The following is a 5,740-nucleotide window of genomic DNA, read 5'->3' on the forward strand; positions in this document are numbered from 1 at the left end:
CCAAACCAATCGATCTCTCTCTCTCTTCTTTCTTCTCTTTCTTCTCTTTCTTCTCTCCCTTGCTCCAGATCTGGAATCCCCTGGTTCTCAATGCCTCTTCCACGTCCAAAACTCCTCTTTTATAGCTGTTGGAGGGCTGGAATTGTAGCAGGACACGCTGTCGCAGCAACAGCCGCGTGCGGAACTTCTTTACGCAGCCGAGTTCGGATGCAAAACAGCCTTGGTTTTCCTCGCTCGGTTTCCAAACAAATACCGTCCCTTAGGACGTTTTCGAATCGTCTACATGATGGACGGCTTGGATCTTTCATCTGAACTGTAGAGGTGGGCCACAACTGCTGCAAAAATCGGACAGCGTCCGGGCGCTAAAACAGGGTACGCGGAGTCCGTCCGCTGTGATGCTCGGTGGGCCCCACATAGGCATTTTCGGGAAAATCCATCCCGTACATTGGATTCAGGACAAGATTTCGATCAAAGATGGATGGTTTTGAAGGTCCATTAGCGCGGCCCACAGAAGAAATCTCAAAAAACTCAGTTTTGAACGTCCCGGGGCAGTCTACTTTTGGTCTCTGTACCGCACACGTGTGTACGCATGGGCGAGGAATATCAACATGGTTTTGAAGCTCTCGAAGCCCTCTACACGATGGACGGTTTAGATTAACCGTATATGCTACCGGTGGGGCCCACAGCGGTCCGTAAAAATGGACTTCCGTCCGTTACGCGCGCTGGAAACGGAGATTTCCGTTTTTCGAAAAGGAAAGTCGGGTCAGCGGCGCTGACCGACTTTAGTCCGTTCGGTGCTCCGATAGTGCACATGTGCACTATGTACATACTTTATACACATGGGATCCACTGTGATTCTTTAGAGAAATCCAATCCGTCTATCCTGTTTCTTACCTTATTTAAACCGTCTGGGTCCATTTTGAAGTATATCCAGATTGTAGGTGGGCCTAAAATTGAAGATTAATGGGCTGATCTATCCGTTGGCCCACTTCTCGAGATGTCCAATGGTTGAAATTTAATATGTACGGTTTATTTATGGCCTCCAGGCCATGCATGAAGTTTCGAGTCAATCGGATGGCGGGAACCATGTGATCTTGCATTCTGGACCCTTTTCGGGCCTCTTTATCGTGCTTTCCTCAGATCCCAGGCGTGTAAAATCTTCACTATTGGTTTTCTGGAGTCCATCCCATGCTCTGGAGACTTTGGATCATAAAATCCATGCCTTTAACATCAATTTTCAATACTCACTCCTGATTTCGTCCTGTAATAAAAACACGAGTAAAACACTCCATTAAGCCTCATCATGTACGTCAATTTAGGCAATTACTGGGGTCTGATATGCAATATGTGACCCTGATCACAACCCCCAACCAGCATTTTGCTAGTCCCGAGCAAAACATGCGAAAAATAATTTCAGAAATAAAAGACGATTCCTGTAAACTCAAGTGACTTGTGAACAGATAGCTGAGATGTGAAAATTCTAAGATTCATGAATGGTAAGTAGAATTGTCTCCTGAAATCAAGCTCACAGTAAACTTCATAATCAAGTTCAACATATTAATCCATTAATTAGAACAATTCTGAACATCGAGCTCCATGAATGTAAAGTGTAATCTCGACTTACAAACATTAAGAGATCCAATTGTCAATCTCATGATATCATTGGTAATTCGTGACAACCAAGCTTGAAACCAACACTTATCTCATAGATTAACTTTTCATTTTACCAGCCTTTGATTTTCTTTATGAGCAGTAACGCAAATGAGGGGAATCAAATTCTTACCTATAGGGAGCAAACCTATGGCGAAAACTCGTCGCCTCATTTTTTATAAGTCAACTATGGAGAATCAAATCTACACCTATAGGGAGCAAACCTATGGTGAAGATTATGTGACTTAGCCTTTTAATTCTTCTTTTTACCAAGTTAATCATTCAGTTATCGAACCAAAACTTAATGTGCAAGCGAGATGTGATATGTGAAATCATGACTCAATCAATGTTTACAACGTCTAATCATGGATTAACAATTCAAAATGGACTGTGAAATCAAGCAGATGGCCGAATCCAAGAGTCATTAGTTACCAACATCATGTATCTTATAATGTTAAAATCACAACTGTCCTTCAAAATCACTTTGAATTCAATAGAAATTCAGAAAAAATTTTAAAATTTTCACAAATTTTGCTCAAGACCAAGAAAATACTGATTAGGTACCCTAATCTCCCACCCCCAACCTAAAATCTACATTGTCCTCAATGTAAAAGAAATAAACAAGCAATGCACATGGGACAACGAGAATAAAAGAGGAGTGATGAAAAGATAATACCTGGATGGAGAATCAAGAAGCTTTCTCAAAATTTGTGAAAAAGTTCAACGTAAAAGCGAGTTAGCACAAGAGAGAAATCAACATAAGCAAAAATAACAAAAAGAAAAACAAAAGAAGATCCTACCTATACCACTTTCGCAGGTGCTCTCGATTGCATTTAGCGCATGCAACAAGCCTTTAAACCCCTAGGTTACCCCTAGTGGACGAGTTGTAGTCTCGTGAGGGTTTGCAGTAATGTTACCCACAAACATTGAAGTAACTAACTAAGAAAAATGAAAATGAATGAAATAAAAAAAAAAAAAAAAACAATACAATAAAGCAAAAGGCTGGGTTGCCTCCCATGAGCGCTAAGTTTAACGTCTTCAACCAGACAAGAACGGACGATGAATGAAATAATCTTTATAACCAGGGTCCGCCAAAGAAATTACCTCAACACTTTCATTAACCGATCCCAGACAAGTGATGTGAGTTCCCATGAACTGTGCTATCTGAAATAAGGCAACTGACACTGTCGTCAAATAATTTAAGGACTTCTGCTCGAACGACTTCTTCTATGTTAGGATCATGCTTCCTTTGCATGTTATGCGATATTACCACAGCATGATCCATACATACAGTGGGGCATACTCCCTGGATTTTTTCTATCTTCCGTTCAATTGCTGCCTTATATGCTCTAAGAACATTAAGCAGCCTGCTCGCCTTTGTCTTCTCAGAGGTACAAACTGTGCTGTCAGGAAGAGTCTCAGAGGGATGAAGAGGTTCCACTTTCGCTCTCCATTTTTCAGTCTCCAATATAGGAGTAGAGTCGAGCAATGCATTGACTTCATGGATGGGACTATCAATGTCAAAATCCATACCCGATTGTGCTAAGCAAGTCTCAAGAGGATCTTCAAAAGATGTACAGAAGGAGTCCTGCACAAGGCTCTCGATCATGTCCACTTCAAATATGTCATCCAAATCTGAGGGTTGTTGTCCTGCATTAAAAACATTGAGTTTAATATTCATGTTACCAAAGGACAATTTCATAACTCCATTCCTGCAATTGATAATAGCATTAGATGTGGCCAAAAATGGACGACCCAAAATGACTGGGATCTGACTATGAAGATTCTGGACAGGCTGAGTATCTATAACTATGAAATCCACTGGAAAATAAAATTTATCAACCTGGATTAACACATCTTCAATAACACCCCAGGGCACCTTGATAGATCTATCGGCTAATTGTAATGTTACCTTAGTCGGTTTCAACTCACCAAGTCCTAGCTGCTCATAAACCGAATATGGTAACAAATTGACACTCGCCCCTAAATCAAGTAATGCCTTCCCGATCTTATGATCTCCTATGCCGCAAGAAATGGTGGGAGCTCCTGGATCCCTAAATTTAGGAGGGGTGTTATGTTGAATCATGGAGCTGAGCTGCTCTGCAAGGAAGACTTTCTTATGAACATTCTGCTTACGCTTTTGAGTGCATAAATCTTTAAGAAACTTAGCGTAAGCAGGGACTTGCTTGATAGCGTCAAGCAACGGGATGTTGACTTGCACTTTTTGAAACACATCCAAGATTTCATCAAAGTTATTTCTTTTCTTTATTGGTGCCAGACGTTGAGGAAAGGGTGCTTTGGGCACATAAGGTGGCACATTAGTGGCTCTTGGAGAGTCAGAGAGCTTTTGGACTTTGGATGCATTGGTATGACTCTCTGCTTCATCTTGATCTTCTGTTTTAGAATTTGATTCATCCCCAGGCATCTCTATTCTGTTATCAATCTGCTTGCCTGACCTAAGGGTAGTGATCGATTTGGCCTGTTCATGATATTGCCCTTGGTTAGAATTAGAGCCAATCTCATACTGTCCCTTTGGATTAGCCTCAGGTTGGCTAGGGAACTTGCCCTTCTCTCTCTCACTCAATGTGGCAGCTAGTTGACCCATTTGTACTTCCAGCTTGGCAATGGATTGTGCATTTGCATGTAAGCTTTGCTGGTTGGCCAGTAAGGTTTGTTGGGTGTCTTTTTGGAATTGGAGAGAACTCTTCATGAAAAGATGGAGTGTATCCTCAAGAGATGGTTTCCTTGATTGTGTAGGCAGTTGTTGATATTGTGGAAACTGTTAAGGTTGTTGACTGCCAACTTGGAGGTGCGGTTGCATGGGAGGATTTCCAGATGGTCCTCCTTGTTGTGGTCCTTTTACCCAAGAGAAATTTGGATGTCTAGCCCACCCTAGGTTGTATGTGTTCGAGTAAGGATCATTCCCAGATTTTTGAAAAGTGTTCATAGCATGAACTTGTTCAGAGAGAAGTTCTGGGAATGCTGCACCAGATGGACAAGACTGCATAGGATGGGCAGGACTAGAACATGTGGCATATGCCTCGACTTGAGTTGTTTGTGGTGGTCCATTATTTAATACCAGAGCATCAACTTTCTTTGTCAGGTTATCAAGCTTGGCGCTCAGCTCTGGTATGACTCCTATCTCATATATACCACCTCTCTTTTGTGGTTGGGGACTTCTGTCACCTTTATTTGAATAATCCCATTGCTGGGAATTTTCGCACAAGGTTTCAAAGAAGTTCCACGCTTCGACATCACTTTTGGTCATGAATGACCCTCCACTAGTGGCATCAACCATGCGACGGTTCTGTGGTGTCAGACCGTCATAGAAGTATTGAACTTGTTGCCACTTCTCAAAACCATGGTGAGGACATTTAAGAAGCAAGTCCTTCCATCTTTCCCAACATTCATGAAAGTGCTCGCCCTCTTTTTGTGTGAAGTTAGTAATTTCTCTACGGAGGGCATTGGTTTTGTGAATGGGGAAGAACTTGTTTAAGAACTTCTTAGACAGTTGGTCCCATGTAGTGATAGATCCAACTTCTAGAGAATTCAACCATGCTTTCGCCTTATCCTTCAAAGAAAAAGGAAACAGGCGTAGGCGGATCTGAGAAGTTTTGGAACTTAAAGGTGGAGCAAATGTTTAAGAATTCTTTCACATGATGATATGGGTCCTCCTTGTCCAATCCATAAAAGGATGGCAACAATTGTATGACTCCAGGTTTAAGTTCAAAGTGTGCTGCCGTAGTGGTTGGCAACACTATGCATGAAGGCGCATTAAATTGGACAGGAGCTGAATAATCTTTGAGAGCTTTAACTTCAGTCTCATTCGCCATTTCAACAGGATTATTTCTCAATCTTTCACGAATTGTTCTTTCAATCTCAGGATCAAACGGTGCTAGTTCTATATTCAGGGATCTACGTCCTAGCATAAACTATGTTATTGCAATGTAAGAAAGAAAACTAAACTAAGAAGCAACCTAAGAGAAATAAAACTAGACCTAGAAACTATGAGATTCTAAAACAAGTTAAAACTATGTAAATAAGAATGGGAAGAAAGAACCCGGAAAAGGAGATGATTGATGTCTGAAGA

The 5,740-nt window shown here is 41.4% G+C and overlaps 1 non-coding gene across 1 annotated transcript; it reads left to right on the forward strand.

Annotated features, from left to right (window-relative positions):
- Positions 1-5,006: 5,006 nt before the first annotated feature.
- On the forward strand, positions 5,007-5,113 carry LOC131247463 (small nucleolar RNA R71). The gene has a single exon (XR_009171758.1). It is a non-coding gene; the product is annotated as a small nucleolar RNA R71 (small nucleolar RNA).
- Positions 5,114-5,740: the final 627 nt, after the last annotated feature.

Source organism: Magnolia sinica, chromosome 5 (genome assembly GCF_029962835.1).
Source record: "Magnolia sinica isolate HGM2019 chromosome 5, MsV1, whole genome shotgun sequence".
Lineage (NCBI taxonomy): Eukaryota > Viridiplantae > Streptophyta > Magnoliopsida > Magnoliales > Magnoliaceae > Magnolia > Magnolia sinica.